At 40.0% G+C, this 21,524-nt stretch overlaps 1 pseudogene; it reads right to left on the reverse strand.

The window, feature by feature from the left end:
* Positions 1–4,802: 4,802 nt before the first annotated feature.
* LOC115939987 (U2 spliceosomal RNA) lies at positions 4,803–4,895 on the reverse strand (annotated as a pseudogene).
* Positions 4,896–21,524: the final 16,629 nt, after the last annotated feature.

Genomic DNA, 21,524 nt, shown 5'->3' on the forward strand with positions numbered 1-21,524 from the left:
AGAATGTACTGGCAGTTCAAAGATGTAATTTGGAAATCTGTCTACCTCATTTGCAAAATTGTAACTGGAGCTAGGAGCTCCCAAGCTTGATTGCATTTTGGCCTGTTAAGTCCATCCAGTGGAAGAACATCAGTTAGAACCTACAAGCATTCCAAGAATATGTGCATAATCAAGGCTATCTTTCTTTTAAGTCTTGGGAAAACTGTGACTTTCTAAAGTTTGGCTCCTGCCTCTTGACACTGAAGAAGAAAATTCCACTAACTGCAAAATAAATAATTTGGCTGCTTTGTGTTTAGCTTACAACATTATCTCCAAACCCTGGCCCTCGTAAAAGTTTCTGTTGGCTCTTTTCATCCCTCCTCGCCCTTCGTTGTTCTCTGTGTGTTTCCCCATTCTCTACCATGTACAATTTGGTGGTAGAGATCTGGGTCAGTGATAGTGGGTGAGCGAGAAGGAAATGGAAGGGAACAGGGAGAAATGTTAAGAAAACTAACTTTGCAATGTTAAGTCTTGCCGAGAGGACTTTAACGGTCTTTTAAATTTTCTTTTTATTTTTAAAATTATTTTTAATTATTTTTAATTTTTTAATTAATTAAATTTCAACTGCCCTTTCAGACATAGGATAACATGTAAGAATTCAAATGTAAACACTCTCATGGGATATAGATTATGATTTTTTTTCAGACATCCAGCTTGGTCCTGGATACTCAGTGTACTTGTTTATATAAACCATGTTAGCTGGAAAATCTTATAAAAATTCAGTCACAGTATTCAAGCATTGGATTCCATGGTTATCTTGCTAAAGTTGGGATATAAAAACAACTTCCTCATTGCTTTTAGCACTGGGAGGAGAGTAAGTGCATGAGTCTTCAATCTCCAGAGATTTCCATTTTGGTCAGTGGTTTTAGGTTTCCCTCCAAACCATCTTATTAGAGAGACTCTAAAATGGGTACAATAGATTAGCTTGTGTTTTTTCTACCTTTATTTCTTTGCCTTTTCTTTGTAAAGTTGATATTAATATTGTGTAATAACATAATTAAAAGATGGGCCAAATAAAACAGAAGGAGATGGGTGCAGTTTATAAACTGAATCATCACCATTGAATAATCAAAAGCCTGGGATCATAGCCCATGCAAGTTGAAATGAAATTGCTATATGACAAAATAACGCCAAGAGTGTATTGACCTTTATTTCTAATGTATGTTTTCTGGATGTCCTACATGTGCTTCTGCAAAGAAGATAGCCCTGGTTCACGATAGATGAAGCTGTGAAGCTGTAAAACCACAACTGTTAGAGGAGTCGACGTGTTTTTGAGATGATTTTTCAAAAGTCTAGAATATCTATTTCAAACTAGTGAAAACATAGTATCAATTATTAAACATTAAAAGTAAGGGAGGTAATATAGAGAACCTGTACAATATGGTTTTTATCCTTAAGAAATGTTATACGTGCACCACAAGCCTAGTTTCCCCTTTTGAGTGCAGAAGCTTAGTCATATAAGCAGGAATAAAAAAAAAAATCAACCAAGCCATTTGCCTCTCCCAAGATCATGAATTACAGAGCTGAGGGTTCAAGGACACTGATTGCCCATACAACTCTGCAGGGAGTTGAACTGAACTCAGTTTGAGGTCACCACACGGCAGCAGAGGACAGAAGATAATGAGATGTCTGGGCAGTGGGGTAGCTCTTCGGCTGCTCATCTGAGAAATCCTGGTGCATGGATGAGGCGGATGTGACTCACTGATTCAACTTGAAGCAGGAAGAATGGTGAACACAAGGAAGGGGGAACAAAGAAAAACTCAGGATGGTGGGAAATAGCCGAGATTAAAAGCAGTCTTTACAGGGGGCCTTACCTAACCAGGGCTAAGAGTTGGAAATGTACGTTTATCTGCTATTAGTCCACTCACCAGAAGGGACTTTTTAGTAGAAATTTGAAAGGAATTTCATGCAGTAGACATGCACAGACACATTAGTAAGTTATGTCCTTTGCATAGGGAAGCTGCAAATTTACCAAACATTATAGAATGTATATTCAGATGTAGAGAGATACTTCTGTTTTTTTTTTCATTGATAAAAAATATCACAAATATACACAGAAGTAAAGAGGAAAAATACACTAAACCCCCTGTACCCATTGCCCAGCTTCACCAACATTTTATCTATCTTGGAGAACATTCTTTTTGATGAAGGAAGTTGGCATCAGAAGAGGCCTGGAAACATACTCTGAAGAGGGGCAAGCAAAGGCCCAAATTGTCAGCAGGGTTCCCTGAATCCCTCCAGTGTGACATTATTAACACATTATGGCATTACTTGTTAAATGAAAGGTATTAGCTCTGTGAATAATCAGGTAATCAAAAAGTACTTACACTGCTTTGGCTTTTTATTACAGGTTCTTCAGCCACTTACATTTAAAATTTTTTTAATATATCATTATTTTAAACACACATCATTATTTTAATTATATCCAATTAAATATACCTGCATGTCCTCAGCATGCATCATTATGTACTTTACTAAAAAGCACTTTGAATCAAATTGCATACCAGCATTCTTTATTATAATTTATGTGCACATATCTGCAGCAGATTTATACATTTTGGAGATTAATTATCAAGAAGTTTGTTTAGACTTCCAGTAAATGTGAAACTTAACTTGAACTTCAGTATACTTTGGTATTTATAATTTTGTGGTATTTTCTAATATCGTCCTGGAGAACACCGCTTTGTTTTTTCATCTGAGGAGAGTATGGGTACACGAAGAGAAATCATTACAATTTCCAGATCCATTTGTGCCCAAGTCTTTACATTTTTTCACCTCTCTCATTTTTGATTCTCCCAAATAATAGACTGAAAGATCGTCTATGACTCAGTCCCAATCACATGAAAATAATATTGCTAAGTTATAGGAATATAAGAAAATATAGCCCTTAGTGATTCCTATTGAAGGATTTTAGCTCGTTTTACCCAAGGGTTTAGCCCACTTTTTATATATATATTTTTTAAGATTTTATTTATTTGAGAGAGAGAGAGACAGCATGAGAGGGGATAGGGTCAGAGGGAGAAGCAGGCTCCCCGCTGAGCCGGGAGCCCGATGTGGGACTCGATCCCAGGACTCCGGGACCACGACCCGAGCCGAAGGCAGTCGCTTAACCAACTGAGCCACCCAGGCGCCCTATATCTGTTTTTGCATCACTCACAGATAAGCATGAGTAATTCTTACTGCTGGTGTTTGGCATATGATAGAGTAGTGAAAGGATCCTTAAACTAGAATTCAACATGTTGTTCTTACATTCTAGACAGCAGTCTCCTGTCAGCTACCACCCCATCCCTGTGATTGTTTATAACAAACTGAGCCACTAAATAAACTCACAAAGGAAAGGCTCAATCTCTAGAGGTGTTGGAGGCAACCTGTTGGTCCAGTTTGATGCTAATGTCTTGACTGATTCCCATAGCCCAGATTCCAAATTTTTGGATTGACTCTATGACTTGAATCCTTAACCTTTCCTCAACTCATATCCACTGGTTTTTGGCATATTTATTTCCTCCAGTATATGAACCAAAGTTTTCCTGTGTGGTTTCTGTGTTAACTCATCTCTCAAGCCTTGGCATCTCTTGTTTTCTCAAGGGAGGATGCCTGTTGTTAGAGCAGCTCTTTGCTGTTCCCCACCTCCCTCCTTTCAAGGGAGGGTAAGAGTTAGAAACTGGGTTATTCTGTGACCTGAGGTATGTCAGTTACATTCTCTAATACCAGTTTTATCCCAACTGAGGGATTTGTGACTAGGTCATCTCTAATGGTTTACATTCTCTTTTGTGTTTTTGAAATATTTGCCTTATTTTTTTATATTACATGATTCTGTATGATTATATTGTCATTGTAAAGGTTTTAAATAGTACCCAGATACATAGAAAATGATTGTAGAGACCTCTTAACTTTGCTGCCCCTCCTAACTCTCCTTTTATAGCCAAAGATAACTACTCACACTAACATTTCTTGATTAATTTGTCTAATAAAACTTTGTCAAACAAAGTTGATTCTTTGTGACCTTTTAGCAGCTATAATTTGTGCATTCTATTTTGAACACTGTTAGTCATTCAGGAGGCTGTGTTGGTGAGGAATGGTGTGGGTGATCGAAAAGGCACGAGCTTTCAGCAGAAGATTTGAAATACAAACAGTGAATTGTTCTTCTTGGTTTGAATAAGATTCTGTGAAGTTAGTTTTCTCCCTTTCCAATGACAAGAAAACTTGAGGGGAAGGAGATGGTGGTAAGAGCAGAGGGAGGAAAAAATGTTTTCTGTCATTTTATAGATTGCCGTGTGTAAAAGTAGTCATCAGAAAGTTTATTTCCATCTTCACAATAGCCCATGAAACTTATGTGTTTAGTGGTATATTTTGGATTAAGTTTTGTGACTTCAATGACTAAGTTTTCCATTGACTAGAATAACTGAGAACAAAGATTGTGGTGAAATTCTTTTTTCATAAATAGATGTTTCTCTAAAAAAAAGTTTTCTGTTAAAATGATAAAGCATGACAATTTCTAGTGGCAAATTACTGTATTAACAACATGAGAGCAAAATTTAAAGAACTACAAATATATTGGTATGCTCTGGTTCCCTTTTTGTTACTAGTATTACCTATTATCAATAGCTAATTATTTGAGCAAAGTACTATTGTAGAAAACAATTTACCTACCCTTATCAGACTCCTTGTAGAGTAAATATAGTTCCAAGGCTTTTAGAAAGTGACTTGAATAGCATATGAAGCTCTTTTGGTTCCCTTTCTATTATTAATCTCTTCGTTTTAGCAGATGGTACTTAGAACTCATTTTACATAAGAATTTATTAAACTGATAAGAACAGATACTACACTTGATCTTAGCCAAAAGGCCGAGAAGCGATTTTACGTAAGAATTTATAAGAATGAATCCCATTTTAAGTTTCAGTTTCTTTGCTTCTTTGCCCCATGTAAAATTAGATAAAAAAAAGACAGTTCCTATATGCTTTAAACATCAACCTCAGTAATTTTTTTCCCCACACAGGAAAATTTAACACATTTTTCTTCTCATTAAACAACAACAGCAACAACAGCAAAACCAAATCTAAACAACCCCCCCCGCCAAAAAAAAAACCACAAAAAAAAAACAGTGACTAGCACTTAGAGCCAAACTACTAAAGATTATGTTACTGAAAGCAAACAATTTTGCACCTCAAGTTTTATACCCAATCAAATTTGTGTTCCAGTGAAAGAACAAAATAAAGATATTTTGGACATGACCAACAGATTACTTTGAAAGTAATATTCAAAATATATTGCTGTAAAACAATAAGAAAAGGAAAAACAAAATGAATACAGCAACAAGAAAGATTTGGGCCCAAAACTATTAAAGTTATTGCTGAGTCTAAAGAACTATTGACACATAATAAAGAAACAGTTATTAATAATATGGAACTAAAATTCCAACCTGTAAGTAATAGATGTGGGAATAGAGGGATTTAGAGAATAGGAAGCCAGAATTCTGGTGGGGCCAGAACTGAAGATGTCTTGAAATTCTTTCCTTGATCAGGAAGATAATAGAGATCCTGATTATTTCTAGATATTGAGAAGATACATATGTTTGTTTATTTATTTATTTATTTATTTATTTATTTATTTATTTATTTTAATATTGTATTTATTTATTTGACAGAGAAAGAGAGAGAGAGCACAAGCAGGGGGATCAGGAGAGGGAGAAGCAGGCTCCCCACTGAGTGGGGAGCCTGATGCGGGGCTCAATACCAGGCCCCTGAGATCATGACCTGAGCTAAAGGCAAACATGTAACTGACTGAGCCACCCGGGTGCCCCAAGATATATATATTTATATGTGAATATTAAAATGTCAAGGCAATCCCTAAGAAAAATAGGAAAAGAATAGAATACATGTCTTTTTAAACATTTAAAAAAGAAAAAAATGGAACAACTACATTAATTCAACAAAAGGCAGAGGACAAAAGAGACTGATGGGAAAGAATGATAAATGGAAAACATGAAAATAGGTCGTCAGAAATATGTCAGACATAGAAGTAGTGACACTAAATGTGAATGGCTTACATTCTCCCGTTTTAACACAACCTTTTAGACTATATATATATATATGTATAAATTTTATGCTCTTAAACTCTGTGACATCCCCAAAGAAAAGCAATAAAAAATGTTTGACAAGAATATGCAATAATTATGAAATTGTATGCAGGACAAAGTTATGAAATATAAAGCAAAGCGAAGAAAAAAAAGAATGATGAAAATACAGAGAAGTGGATAACCCATAATCATAGTGGGAGAATTTACTATAACTTTCTCAAAAATGAATAAATTCAGGAGATAGAATTTTAAAACACATTTAACAACCTTGCTATAACATATATAATTTACACATTTTAAATATTTATAAACTTGATGATCATCAACTAGAGAATTGACACAATTTTCAAGCATCCATGGAACATTTACAAAATTTGATCATATGTAAGTCTACTGGGAAAACCTCCATAAATTCCAAAGAGCAGAAGTCATAGTTCATATTTTCTGAAAAAAATATAGTAAAATTAGGAAACCTGGGTGGCTCAGTCGGTTAAGCGTCTGCCTTCAGCTCAGTCATGATCCCGGAATCCTGGGATCGAGCCCTGCATCAGGCTCCCTGCTCAGCAGGGAACCTGCTTCTCCCTCTTCCTCTGCCTGCCGCTCCCCCTGCTTATGTATGCTCTCTCTCCATCAAATAAATAAATAAAATCTTTTAAAAAATATAATAAAATTAAATAGTAACAACAAAAGGAGAATCCTCTAGCCTTAATCTACATATTTCAAAAAAAAAAAGATATACTCTCTTCTAAATAACTCCTGGTTTAAAGAGGAAATAAAGACAGGAACTATTAATCATTTATAAATAAACAAAGCTCTACCAATCATCGCTTGTTGACTGTAGCTAAAGCAGCACTTAGAGGAAATTTTATAGCCTCAGTTCAGTTATTAGAAAATAAGAAGGGATTGAAAAATTCAGTAATTGAGAAAAGAAGCAATAAAATAAACAAGAATGTACACGAATGGAGATAATAAATTAATGACATAGAAAAAACAGAACAATTGACTTTCTCTATAAAACCCAAAGCTGCTTCCTTTGTCTATGAAGTAGACAAAACCTTTGTTGAGTCTGATCAAGAGAAGAAGAGGTAGGATAGAAATATATTGTAGAAACAAGGGCGAGGACTTAACTACAGATTCAGAGGAAATCTTTAAAAATCATAAAAGTATAATGTCTTCGACCTTGAAATAACATATTCAAAATCTATTTGAAAAGACACACTTTTCTAGTAAAATGTAAATTACTAATATTATGTTAAAAGGTGACAGAAAACCTAAAGAGAACAGTAGATGAAATTGATAAAATAATAAAAAAAATCAACCCTCCCAAAGATACACAGTCTTAACTATTTTATGAGCTTTAAATCAACAAATGCTTAAGAACCAGTTAATCCCTATTGTAAATAAATAGAAGGAAATCATCCCAACTCAGCTATCTTTCTATACACAGTCAAGATACTGAAATTGACAGTGACTGCATGCACACTCAAAATGACCACTTTGGGACAAGCTTCCTTATGTACATACATCTAGAACTCCAAGTAAAATAGTATCAAGTTGAATTCATTATTACCAAGTAGTATTAATCTCAGGAATGCAATAATAGTTGAACACTAGGAAATCTTATTAATGTATTTTACTACATTAAAAAGTTGGAGGAAAAACCATTGGTTCACCCCAGGAGTGCTAAAATACACATGATATAAAGTCCACATCTCTTTGTGATTTGAAATAAAACAATTCCTAGGTTAGTCAGAGAAGGAAACTTCATTAACTTGGTAGAGGGTATCTACCAAAAATCTAAAGCAAATACAAAATTGTATGGTAAAATAGAGTATACCATTGAAAGCAGGAACAAGACAGGAAGGCTTATTATCACTACCCTTACTCAAAATAATAATAGATGTCCTAGCTGAAGCTTTTAGATAAGAATAAAAAATAAGAAGAAATAAGGAAAGAACAAAATATGTCATTATATTTTATTTATGTAAATTTTATTTATATAAATACTATATATATGTATTCTGTCTACAAAATCCAAAAGAATCTATTGAAAAACATTAGCACTCTTAAGAGTAATTAGTAAGAATTACAGTATCGACTTGTCAAAACCAGTCGCTTACCTGGATCTCTACAGTAAGTAATCAGAAAGTTTCATAAAAATGCCTTGTGCACAAAAGCAACAAAAACTATTAGGAAATATGCATGCCTATATGAAGAAAAATATAAGATGTAACTGACAGTCATAGAAACCCTCTAAAAAAATACCATGCTTCAGTTTGGGAATACTTAATGTTTAAAAGGTGTCAGTTCATTTCTCTCTGGTTAACCTATAAATTTAATGCAGTCCCAGTTATAATTCCAGCAGGATTTTTTGTGGAATTAGATATACTGATTTTAAACTTTTTCTGGAGGACAAAATGTAGGATGGGGGTTATATATGTATTCATTTTATTGTGGATTTTTTTTTAAGATTTTATTTATTTATTTGAGAATGAGCGCACATGAGCACAAGTGGGGGAAGGCAGAGGGAGAGAGGGAGAGGAAGAAGCAGGTTCCTCACTGAGCAGGGAGCCCGATGCGGGACTTGTTCTCAGGACCCCGAGATGATGACCTGAGCCAAAGGCAGACGCTTAAACTGACTGAGCCACCCAGGCACCCCATATTCATTTTATTGTTGTTCTTTGTATCGCACACATGTTTTAAAATTCTTATTTATTTCTTTGATGTCTAGTAAAAGGTTTAAAAGAGAGAATGTACAATATCAACTATAAAGATTTTGAAAAAAGAACAATGAAAGAGGACTTGTTCTACCAGATACCAGAACATGACATGTAGCCATACCAGTTGAAATGGTGTTGAAATGATTGGAGAGAAGATAGATGGCTAATTGCAATAGGCATTAGAGAGTCCTGAGTAAGTGTGGGTATTTATTATATGGACAAGTTTGCATTTCAGATTACATAGCAAAGTGCAGACAATTTCATAAATGGTGCTGGGAACATTAGTTTTTTATTTGGAAAGAAAATAAAGTGAGAGCCCTGTCTCTTAGAAAAATGAATTTCAGATGCATCAAGGAGCTAAGTGTAAAAACTTAGTGGAAAAGTCCTTTTTGGGATGAGGCACAAAACTCAGGGCCATTAGGAAAAAAAAAAGATTAGCAGATTTTTATAACATAAAATTAGAACTTCTATAGGATTAAAGGCAATAAAAATCTATGACCATAAGTTTTTCATATAGCGCATTTGTAGCTTATGTAATTCAAAATGGATTATGATCAATAATATATAGAGTTCCTAAAACTTGAGAGAGAGAATCTTAAGCAGAATCCGTGCCCAGCCGAGAGCCAGGTGAGGGGCTCGATCCCATGACCCTGAGATCATGACCTTAGCCAAAGGCAGATACTTAACTGACTGAGCCCCCAGGTGCCCAAAACCCAACATTTCTTTTAACGCAGTATTCCCACCATGTGCGCAAAATATACACACCTGAATGTTTATGGCATTATCAATTGATCTAAGTAGGAGAATCCATAGTAACTTATGGAACATCCATATTCTTGAAAGTTAAGGGGCAGTTAGAAAAATGAGGCACTACTAACCTGAGAAGATCTTTGACATATAATATTTCTTTTTTAAAAAAGTGACAAAACCGTGTATAAAGTATAACCTCAACTATATAATGTGTTATAATATTTCTTTTCTAAAAAAGTGACAAAACCGTGTATAAAGTATAACCTCAACTATATAATGTGTTAAAAAAGGCCAAACCAGATGGGTGCCTGGGTGGCTCAGATGGCTAAGCGTCTGCCTTCGGCTCAGGTCATGATCTCAGGGTCCTGGGATCGAGTCCCGCATCGGGCTCCCTGCTCCTTGGGAGCCTGCTTCTCCCTCTGCCTCTCTCTCTCTGTCTCTAATGAATAAATAAATAAAATCTTTAAAAAAAAAAAAAAAGGCCAATCCAGATATTGGTAGAGGTATACATATGTGTGTGTGTGTGTGTGTATAATATATATAGTAGGAGAATATATATATATAAATAATAGAAAAAGAACTGGAAGGACACATACCAAATTGTAAAGAGACAATTCTTGTGGAGATGGGGAAAAAGATGTGGGAGAGGAAAGATGCACATTTGTTGCTGATATTTATATCAAGTTGTAGATAATTTGAAATGTATTGATTGATATTATATTTCTTATATTTAAAAAAAAACTATCTCCTTTTCAAACTTCTGATTATTAAAAGGGAAGGTCATGGTTTCACTAGTTTATACTTGATCTATTATGTAGATGACATAGCATTGCAAAAGGGAATTACAGCCTTACATTTTTATTACATGTTACGCTCATGATTTTTGCACTCAGGACTGTTCTTTGGGTGACCAGAATGTGCACAGAACAGTGGATCCTTGGGTGCGGTGCCTGAGGGGCGGCCTGTTCTCACTCCGGGATTACTCTGGTTGATTTGCCTGAAGACCAGATGCCCCCTGACAAAGTAGAGGCAGAAGCACAGAGCATCTTGCCCTCGTGCTTTTGTGGACCGCCCTAGTCCACTAAACAGAAATTCCTTTGCAGCGAAGGTCAGCCTGGTGCTGTTTTGTGTGTAGCAGATGAAAAAGTCACTGGAACCAAGAGCTTCTGTGAATTTCACATGCAGAGACTCACGCCTCTTTGCCCTTTCGTGTTTGCAAGATCTGTCATTCATGGAAGGAAGTTAGGTCGTCTGAAATAACTTGCTGTATGACTAGCCATAGTGGTTGTTATCACTGCTTTGTACTCTGCCCTGGGACAGTAACAAATTTAGACTGTCCAGTATAGTACAATTCCCAAAGCAATTTCTCTCTTTGTTTCTCTTTTTTTTCCCTCTCCCTCTTTCCGTCTCTCAAAAGACAGGCATTTTTTAAATGTCTGTTTCCTACTTTAAGTTACATCCATTTCTGTCCACGAGTCTTAAACCAAATAGTAATTCAGCATCAGATTTGTCAATATGAATACAAGAAGCTTAAAATTAAAAAACAAAAAAACAAAAAAACCCACCAACTGCCCTTCCTTTCCCATAGGAGAGTTACCCTGTGTTGGAGTAGAAAGGGGGTTACACTAGGAATCCAAAAATCGGTTTGAGGCCTGCCTTCCGGGATCTTTTGCAAGTTACTTCTCCTAGGCTTCACTTTATGTCAGCTGTAAAATGGAGAGATTGGAGGAACTGAGGAAGAGGGGGGATGGAGGGGATATAGATAATGAAGTAGAAAGCGCTTTGAAAAGTGTAAAGGACAGACCAGCGTGAGACTTTATACAAGCCCATTGCTCCCCGTCTTACACACACACACACACACACACACACACACACACACACACACAGGGCTGCATGCATGCTTTGGATTTCTGTTCTCTTTCATTTATGTTCCCTTTAAAGTAGGCATTTGAATCCCTCGGAACACATTCAGCTTTGTCTTTTGTGACACACACCCATTGATCTCACCAACACCTGAGGCCTTGGATTTACTTGGTTCTACCTTTTAGGCAGTCCCTGTTTTCTCCCAGAGGTGCATTTAGCTTAGTGTCAAAAGCACAGTGTGTTCCCTTTTTTGTTAACTTAACCTCTGTGTTGTTTTTTAAAAATCAGATTTGCAAGAACAGGGACTCTAGAAAGCCTGTGATATGTAAATATTTAGCCAGGCAGATAGGGATAGCGAGCGTTTTTCTCTCTTCACAGAAAACATGATTTTATTTGCTAAAGCTGTAATCTTGTTTGATAATCCATCAGTTTATTATCAGCTATGTGGTGAGACATAATGCCACAGGGAGATAATGAAGAACCTTCACCTGATACTACGGGGTTGATTACAGTGACCGCAGGAGAGAGAGTCTTCTGGAGGGGATTATGTTAAACATAGCCTTTCTATTTACAGTTGATTTCCTCTGAGCGCTTTAACCGTTCCGCTCCCAGCCTAGGTAAGTAGGTCATCTGAAAAACCTTCAAAGAAGAGCGCAGTCTGCAGGTGTAGAACAACTAGACGTGTCTCTTTCTCAGGCCTCATTAAGTCATTGTGTGATGCTCAAGGCATTTATGAATCAAAGAAAAAAGAGATACTAAGGCCTGGCATTGAAGACCGTATTTAAAACAAACAGAACCCAGAGAAGTCCAGTTTGGAAAGGAGCAGGAGACCCTTCCGCCCAGCTCTACGTGTTAAGTCCAGTAAACCAGATTAATAAACTGAAATTTTAATATAACCTCGATTTGTAGGACTCTCAAGGGTGGTATATGTGGTTTTGGAACCAGGGGCAACACCCCGCTAGGACGACCCTCCTGGTGGGGCAGTGGGAAGGCACAAATCCCCAAGGGGGGGCAGGGAAAGCGGGAGAGGGGAGGTGCCCCCAGGGCGCTGCTGGCTGGGAAGAGACAAGCATTACTTTCCAGCTCTCATCTTGAAATTCTTTTCTTTCTTTGAAATGTCTGTTCTTGGGATTATCCACTCTGCAAGATGTCTCCCCCTGAAATCCCGTCTTCAAGGGGCAGGCCTCCTGAAAATAGAGGCTGTGTGTTTGGTAGTTCTAGATTCTCTCACTTGAGCCTCTCTTGAGAGAAGCAGATGAGCAAACTGAGTTTCCAGGAATTTAAGGATCTTGCCGCGTGAAGTATCTTCTTTTGCTCCCTTCCCACCTTCCCTTTCCTCCTTTTCTTTGTCCTCGGAAGACATTTTCTTAAAAAGGTAGATTCTGAAGCCGATGCGTGGTTTTAGATCCCTGGCTCTGCATGACCTTGGGCAAGTTACTTATCTTGGAATGCCTCCTTCCTCGTCCTCGGCAGGACAACGAGGACCACAGTATTAGTTACGTCCTACAGTTACTTGGAGGCCAAAGTTGGTTCGTACCAGAGCAGCACTTAGCCCAGTGTCTGGCACACAGCAAAAAGTGAGGTTTAGTTCTTGCTACTACTGTGGCTGTTTCCTTCCTTCCAGTCCCTGCTTTGTCCCCTCATCACACATGAAGTGAATGTAATCTCTGTGATGGGCATTGTGGCGGGCTGGGGAAATGAGGGAGGAGGGGCTCCCTTTTCCAGAAGATTCACTCTCTGTGAGGGACGGGCCATCGGATAAGTGTAGGAGACGGCCACATGATAGAGGTGTGTCGCAGCCTCCAGGTTATCACAGACCAACTGTTTGGTGTCTGTGGTTAGCTGGGAAGGCCTCCTGAGGAGGAGACCCGGCATTTGAGTTGAACACTGGAGAGGAAGAAGTGTCCACTCGGCCAGCAGTCAAGGGACAGGTGTTCTAGGCAGAGGGGGCAGCACGCGTGAAACCATGGCTGTGTGTGAAAGACCATGGCGGGGATCGGGAATAAGAAGTTTTATTAGTAGAGCTGCCATAACAGAATACCTCAGAGGGGGGTGGGTCGAAACTAACTTTCTCACAGTTCTGGAAGCTGAGAGTCAAGATCAAGGTATCAGCAGGTTTGGTTTCTTCCAAGGCTTCTTTCCTTAGCTTGCAGATAGCTCCTTCTCACTATGTCCTCACTTGGCCTTCTCTCTATATCCTAATCTCCTCTTCTTATAAAGACACTCGTCGCGTTGGCTAAGTTCCCACCCATGTGACCTCATTTCGCCTAAATTACCTCCTCAAAGGCCATCTCTCTAAATATAGTCACATTCTCAGGTACAGGGGGGTTAAGGCTTGCACATTTGAATTTGGGTGAGGGACACATTGCAGGCCCTCACGGAAGGCATCTGTGAAGTCTGGCTGGAGTCAGGTGCATGTGGCTGAGTCTCGGGACGACGTCGTGATGCCCGGATCTTGAAAGGCCGGCTTCTCATCAGGCTGAGGAGGGTGTCGGGGACTGGGTGTGGGGGGCCTGGGAATGGAGCGTGTAGGCTCTGCGGGGTGAGGTGCGGACTGGAAGGAACCACACCGTAATGTGTCAGAGGAGACACTGGTTTGAATTCCAGTTCTGTTCCATCACTCCCCAGGGCTTAGGTGGTAGTTGAAGGGAGGTAGTGATTCCCCAGCATGAAGAAGGCCCCTGAGAACAAGGATGTGTGTGGGTGTTGGGGGAGGGCAGGTGCTGTGGCCGCATCAGGCTTGTCAGGCTGGCGCACGTGAAACAGCACCTGAGTAACAGATGGAGTGGACTCTGCTTTTTCCGTTTCACTTCAAAGGCCCCTCAAGTGTTCCTCACATAATCACGTATCTTACTACTGTAGTTTGTAAATGAGAGAGCAGCCTCCCTTTTGGGCTCCTGCCAGGTCGAAGCACACAGCCGCGTCGTGCTGTTGACAGAGAATGAGATGATTACCCCTCTCCATTTTTAGAATCCAGCTCAAACTCAAGCGCTTCGGTGCAAAAAAAAAAAAAGAGGTGCCGTGCCGGGAGGGCGGCATCATGTCGTGTGGGTCCCGTTGGGTTCGGAGCCCGGAGACGGGTGTCCTGCCCTGGCTCTCCCTGCGCACGCCTGTAGCCGCGTGGGCACACATCACTTCCTCTCTTTGAGACTTGGGCTTCTCTTTTGTAAAAAGGGGAGAACGAGACATACCTGACTAGGAACCGGGGTGAGGATTCCCGAGAAAACGTAAAGCCCTTTGTAGTCATTAACGCATTATGCAAATGCCAGTTCCCAAGATTAAAAAGAAAAAGATTCAGGGTGTTCGCATTTGGCAGTTTTGGTGACTGGGTAGAGAAAAGGAAGCGTTTCGATTCCAACCCCAGCTCTGTACTTGGGTGAGGACCTTGGGCAAGGCAGTTACCAACGCTGCTCTCCCTACCCTGCTCTGTGTAGTGGCAAGTGGTGTCTCTCTGTCGTCCTCCTTCCCTTCCTCCCTCTGTCCCTCCCTCAGCTCCTCTTCCCTCAGACGATGTAAAGATTAATTGGATGGTGTCCATGCTGTCTGCCAGGGAGATAGAAAGCATGAAGTATCATCTGGATGGGCTTCGTAAGCACTAGATTCTCCTTCCTCTGCTTTTGACAGAGTGACAGCCCATTGCTGTGTTTAAACAAGTTAATATGTATGTTCCTTGACATAAGGAAACGCTCTAATCATGAAATACAGCTTGCATGTCATTTGGTTTTGAGATTTTATTGAGTACTACTAATCTTGACATATTTTGGTTGGCACCACATTCTTGGTAGTGGGTTAGCGGTTGAATAGTTTGCAGACTTTGAAACAAAATCCTCATTTAATGGTTTAGTTTGGCTACATTTCGAAAATATACAAAAACATAATGCACTCTTATTTTATAGGGATTTTTTTTTTTTCCACTTGTGGCTTCGGTTTGGCTCTCCCCCCCCTTTTTCCTCAGTGCCCTTTCTTTTCTTTCTCTCTCTCTCTCTCTCTCTCACTACACCTCTCTGTCTCCCGTCTTTCTCTGTCTGTCTCTCTGTGTTATGTTCCAGTTCCACAGCCTACAAAGAAGGCTCCAAAGAAAGACAAGCTTGCGAAGTGACTGAACCGCAAGCAGAAGAATCCTCTTTGTACTACTTGATGTCGGGAATGTGTTTACACCCTGGCCTAATGCTCTGGACTTTTGTGTGTGAGTGCAGGGGTTCAGAACATCTGAAGGCCACCGCACGGTGGAGTGACAGGTCTGAAGCTCCCCAGTAGAAGCACCTGGACCTAAATGTGCAACAAGACTTCAGTCAACACCAGCCCCCAGAGTCACTGAACTCCACGACATTATGCCCAGGCGGGAAAAGTAACAGGCCTCTGGCTCGGGTTCTCCTCCTCTATTTTCCTTTCCCGGGCTCTCAGTTCTGACCCAGCGACAATGTTTAGAAAGCAGAGCGCAGTTCAGGCAGTCCTCTCAATTACTTTGGCTGGAACCTTCCTGAGTACATTTTGCTATCTCTTTGTGATATAAACAGGGGCACTCACAGTTGGCAGGGGACGCTCTTTCTGTTTTAATTTCGCAAGGCATAATTATAGTTCCAGGGTCTGGAAGCAGCATAGAGTTCTTTGGAGAACTTCACAGGGATTCTTCTGTTATGACATAGTTTATCTGGGGGAAAAAAAAAAAAAAAGTAAGGCAAAAGGCATTTCCAAAGAGGAAATAATAACACTATTCATGTTAGCATGCCATTCCATATTGAGTGGATCACAAAATCAGAGTAGACTTTTTTGTGGCGGTTGGCGGCGCGGGGGGTGGTTTGGGGAGAAGGAGGTGTCTCAAAATGCTGGACTCATAGAGTGTGGGAAAATCTGGATAAATCCTGATGAATGGATGTGGGTGGAGTGGGATATAAGGATATAAAAATAAATGTTTTTACTTAGGAAAGCAATAATGAAACATCCAGCTGTATCTGAGTGAATTTTTAAGTACCCTGGGCCCTGGGGATATGGAAAAAGATCTCACCATAGTAATAATAATCTGGCCTAAACCTAAGTCATAAAATTCCCTCTGCCCCCAGATGTTCAGTTAGAGGGCACTTGGTTACTCTGCAGATGTAGCGAGAAATCACAGCCCTGCCAGGGTAATGGAGAGAGAGTGACGGGGGTGGGGGGATGGGGCTGTTTTCTTTGTGACAAAACCTGTTTTTATAGGTAATTCTGATGTACAGTAGGTATTAAATAGAGCAACTAAATGATGTTTTATTTGAGATTAGTGCTGGAGCGATATTCTCCCCATGGCACTAATAATCCAGCAGCTTTCCCTGCCCAATTTCTCCCAGGCTCCCTGCTCTGTGTGTTCTGGCATAAGGGCGAGCCACTGCCTCCACATTTCTGTCTCAGAAAAGGAGAGAATCACCTTTACTAACTGTGCTCATGATATTTAGAAAAGAGGGGTCTCATGCACTTTTTTTGTGTGTGTGTGGTGGGGGTGGTAAGGAAGATAGTAAGTGAATTCTGCCTTTGCAATTTAGAGCTAGGGATGTATAGAGAGGGGCAGCTCCAGGTTAAAAAAAAAAAGGGCATTTCAAGAATGCTTATTTCAGAGGTCCTTTTATGCACGTACGCAGGTTTGAAGTCCAAGGGCCCTACCATCTCAGCCTCACATCTCGGCTTTCTGCGCCACACAGGATGCACAATCCCTGCTTAATTGTGTGCTCCTCGCATACTTCAAGGGCTTGTCACAGGAACAACAATGAGAGGCCTGTTGTTGAAACCACCTCGTGTCCATCACAGTGGGGAAAAAAAAATAAGGTCATTGTGAGCTCGGAGCATTGTGAGGTTTGAGCCTGCCCAAATTATTTCATTCACGTTAAAATGTAAGGAGATGAGAAACGTATTGCATGAGAAGACAGAAGTGATTTTACATCGGCCCCTTACCCCCTCTGGGATCTGGGAGCTCCACTCTCCTGGAGTGCCCCCCATAGCTGGAGGGTGAGTTCTCTGCCACCCCGCCCCCTACTCCACTCTGCCTGGTTGTGTGTGTGTGTGTGTGTGTGTGTGTGTTTCAATTTGTTAAGATGCTAAAATCTGCTTTGTGTGATTTATGAAGGAACTTGAAGCGATTAGTTTCACAGTGCATGAAAATTCCTCAGGTTCGGGGGAGGGGGTTGGCCAATCTGTTACACTGTTTGCCGTGGACTGGATGGGAACATGAGCAGCTCGGAGCCATAAGGAGATTGTGTTGAGTTATTAAACACTTGTGGTAAAGCTGCTTATTGTTAATTCCCCGATGTCCTGCTGAAGCGATAGGATAAAATCAGATCGGATTAGATCAAAGAGCCTGGGAGCCAGTCTTTGGAGCAGATTCATTTAATCAATAAAGAGACCTCCTGAGAGAGGGGCAGAGAATAGCAGCCCGTCCTGGTCGCTCCGGAGATTAAGATGGGGGTGGAGGGGGGAGTGGTGGGAAAGGAACAACATTTACACGTATTTATGTTCCCCCTTTTTCGAGATGTAATTCTCCTCTGAAACATTTTGCCACACTCACCAAAGGGTGTAAACATTTCTGTAAGATCTCATTACTCCAATACTCCATTACTCCAATAATGCCCTATAAAGCAGGAGTTTATTTAAAAAAAAAAAACAACTACCAAACCAAAACCAACTTCTGTTCCATAAAAAGTATTTCAATAAAAGCAATTTAGGCTTAAATGATTCCCCAAGAAACATTAATCCCTTATGAGTTAATCTGCAAAATTTCCTATTGTCCCTTTGTGAGGAGAAAGAATAGAGAAACACCCAAAGGCCAAAGTCTGGCCCCACCCCCCTCTTTGTATTCTTCTTGCTGCCTACCTCCCAAACCCTCTCCCCTCCCCGCCCCCGCCAATAATTGGAAAGCATTGTGTATTAAGAGGTATGATGCACGTCCTTCATCCGTGATTAACACTTAAACCAGTGCATATTCATTCATCTCTTAGCCCTACCAAACCCCACTAAAATGAGGACTCGTCAAGAAGGAAGTGACACCCATTAGAAAGTTAACCACAGAAAATGAGAGAAAAAATGAAGGATGGAGCAAATTAAGGATGCGAGTCCCTCAATGGTTATTGGCTTTAATGGTGTTATAAAAATGATGTCGGCTTTTACCAGGAATAATTTATATTCCGAATTAAATAAGGATATGTATCTATAAATCCATTCTATAAAACTTAATTTTCCATCTAGATATGCTGATTACTTCAGGCCCCAGCATACCTTTACCGGTTGTTAATTACCACGGGATGGTTTAACACTATTTTCCAAATCAGCATGCATGCATAAAATGACTGCAATCCAATTTGACACATTATTAGTGATGATTATTGTCACAGATAAATTAGATTGAACAGAAAATAACCTTCATCCTTAGCATGTTTTAGCTCTCAGAATTAATGTGATTTGGTGAACACATATAAATAAAAATCTGATGAGTCCCTGCTGACTCCAGGGCCTGCTGGTGCTGAAGTGTATCAATTTCATGCAGATGATGAATTCCTTAAGCATTCAATGATAATCATGCTTGATTTGACAAGACTTTCTCATGCTATTTTAGGGCCTTAATTTTCTGTGAAGTTCTGTCAAGTGCTCATCAAGCACCCACTTATCTCCGTATCTTAACCTGGCAGCCAATCACAAGGTTGCCTAACAATATAGCTACCGAGTGCCAGTCCATTAATATTCGAGTCACGTGACTGTCCAAGGAGAGAAACCAATCAATGGCTGATTAACATTCAGGTCACATGACTCCCGAGGAGAGTAAATGAGTTACACAGTAAGACATCAAACAAATTTTCATCTTGAAAGAGTGATTGCTTTTTCTGCTGCTGTGATGTTTGTCAAATTCGCTCTAGCCTTGTCCAATTAAGCTCCATGAGCTGAATTAATAATGAAGAGATGTAAGTACTGTGCCAGCATGAGAACTGTGAGTGGTGCCACGGAATATGAACTGCTAAAAAAATAAAAAAATTCTTAGAATGATTGAAAAACCACATCTGGATAACTGGAATAATTGCTTTTGCAATCTTGATGCTGTTTTGTACTCTCCGGTGCAAAGTGTGAACTGGAGTATGCTGGGACGTGGTACTTTGTGTGATGCTTCAAAGATGAATGTGATTTTGAGTTTAGAATGACTTTAAAGGCATCACACACATACACGTTAATTGGATTATTGTTTGTGACCCTGGTAATGAATTTCATTTGCACACTCAATTATGTTCTGGGGCCTTCTAGAGACATGATCTCTCAAGATTTTTAAACTGTCCACAGAAGGGAAGGAGATTATTCGTATTCTTGTTTCCTGAGTGAAAGAAATGACTAAACCAAGTACTTTCGAGAGAATTTGCAAACGTGTGTGCACGCATGCATGTGCCCATGCGGGCTGTTCATTTCCTTAATATTCACAGGTCAGTCAGTTAAGTTCATTGAATTATTTCAAAATGCACAGATGAATCTAAAGAGAGTTTTCTGAAAAAGGCACATGCTTTCTTACTGGTGATAGCCAATGACAGCTTTCTTGTAGTTTCAGGGGAAGTTCTATTTATTCACAAAGTCAATTGCATTTCAACACAGATGCGCTACTAAATTCCAGTGACATGTTTAGAATAGAGACCCTATGACTAATAAAGCTTTCATTTCTTCCCTGAAGGGAGTGAGACTTGACTAATGGTTTATTGGAATTATCAAAGAGTGTCAAATCCCACTTAATAAGTTCCAGCATGAAATTAGCTAAATTCCCAAAGGCCTTTCTAAAACAATATAGTCAAATAAAAGGTGTTGCGTGCGCTGGAAAGAGTGTTAAAACCAGTTCCTTGGAAATGACGAGAAATAAATCTAACTGTAGGCAGGAGGCAATGTTTATGTATACAGTTAATAACCTTCTTAATGGGACTGCTTGGCTTGGTGATTCCCGTATGGGGAGGAAAGTGAGATGTGGAACACAGGGTAGGCGAAGGGCCATAAGTCAATTCCCAGCACTGTTAGTCAAGGATGGAAATTGCAAGGAGAGAAGCAATGAATTTAAAAGCCCCAGCAAGCAGAGAGTGAGGAAGGAGAGATGAGAGGTGTGAGGGGCGGGGGTGGGAAAGGAATGGTTGAGTCCAAACTGGACCATCCTGATGCAGGGAAAACCTACTTATTAGGCCAAAGAACAAGGGACCCCTTCCCCGAAGAAGGATTCCTTTCTGACAGTTCCTTACTAATGACTCAGGAAAGAACATTGCCATTAATGATTTCTCAGGATAAGTGAGGACCGAAAGGGGGGCAGATTATAGAAATGGTTTTGGGGCGCCTGGGTGGCTCAGTCGGTTAAGCAGCTGCCTTCGGCTCAGGTCATGATCCCAGGGTCCTGGAATCGAGTCCCACGTCGGGCTCCCTGCTCAGCGGAGAGCCTGCTTCTCCCTGTCCCTCTGCCTGCCTCTCTACCTACTTGTGCTCTCTCTCTCTCTCTGTCAAATAAATAAATAAAATCTTAAAAAAAAAAAAAAGAAAGAAATGGTTTTGGGGGATTTGTAAGAGTGTGTGTGTGTGTGTGTGTATGTGTTTAAAGCAAAAGCAGAGATCGATCCCAACCACAAGGCTTAAACTGGATTTCAGAGACTTGTGAAAAGACAGCTCTGAGTTAGTCTGAAAAATCTGAGGCACCCAAGGTAATGTAAGTTTAACTCATCTTCTTTTCCCGAATATTTTACCCGTGACTCGAATTGCAGCAAGCTGGGAGCCTGGAGCCCTACTCACATTCAACCCACCAGCGACGGAGCCGCTTCCTACAAGCACCCCACTTCCTGACACTTGAAGCCTTGGCATGGAAGGCTGCTCAGTCGCTTTAGAAGGCCCTGAATAGAAGGGTATTCCACTTTCTGCATAACTTTACATAATTAATAGTTTTCCATGCAAACTATTGTTTGCCTTAATTGTTGTTTCAACAGCTGTTTTCATTAAATTGTAAAGCCCGCTGTGTCTAATCCTTCGAGCGCCACTATTGATAACAAGCACCGCTCTGAAGCTTGCTCTGGAGGAAGAGTTAGCTCCCTGCCAAGCTGGAAAACCGTCCTGAAGTT

This window comes from Leptonychotes weddellii, chromosome 14 (assembly GCF_054177405.1).
Source record: "Leptonychotes weddellii isolate Sample4059 chromosome 14, ASM5417740v2, whole genome shotgun sequence".
In the NCBI taxonomy this organism is placed as follows: domain Eukaryota; kingdom Metazoa; phylum Chordata; class Mammalia; order Carnivora; family Phocidae; genus Leptonychotes; species Leptonychotes weddellii.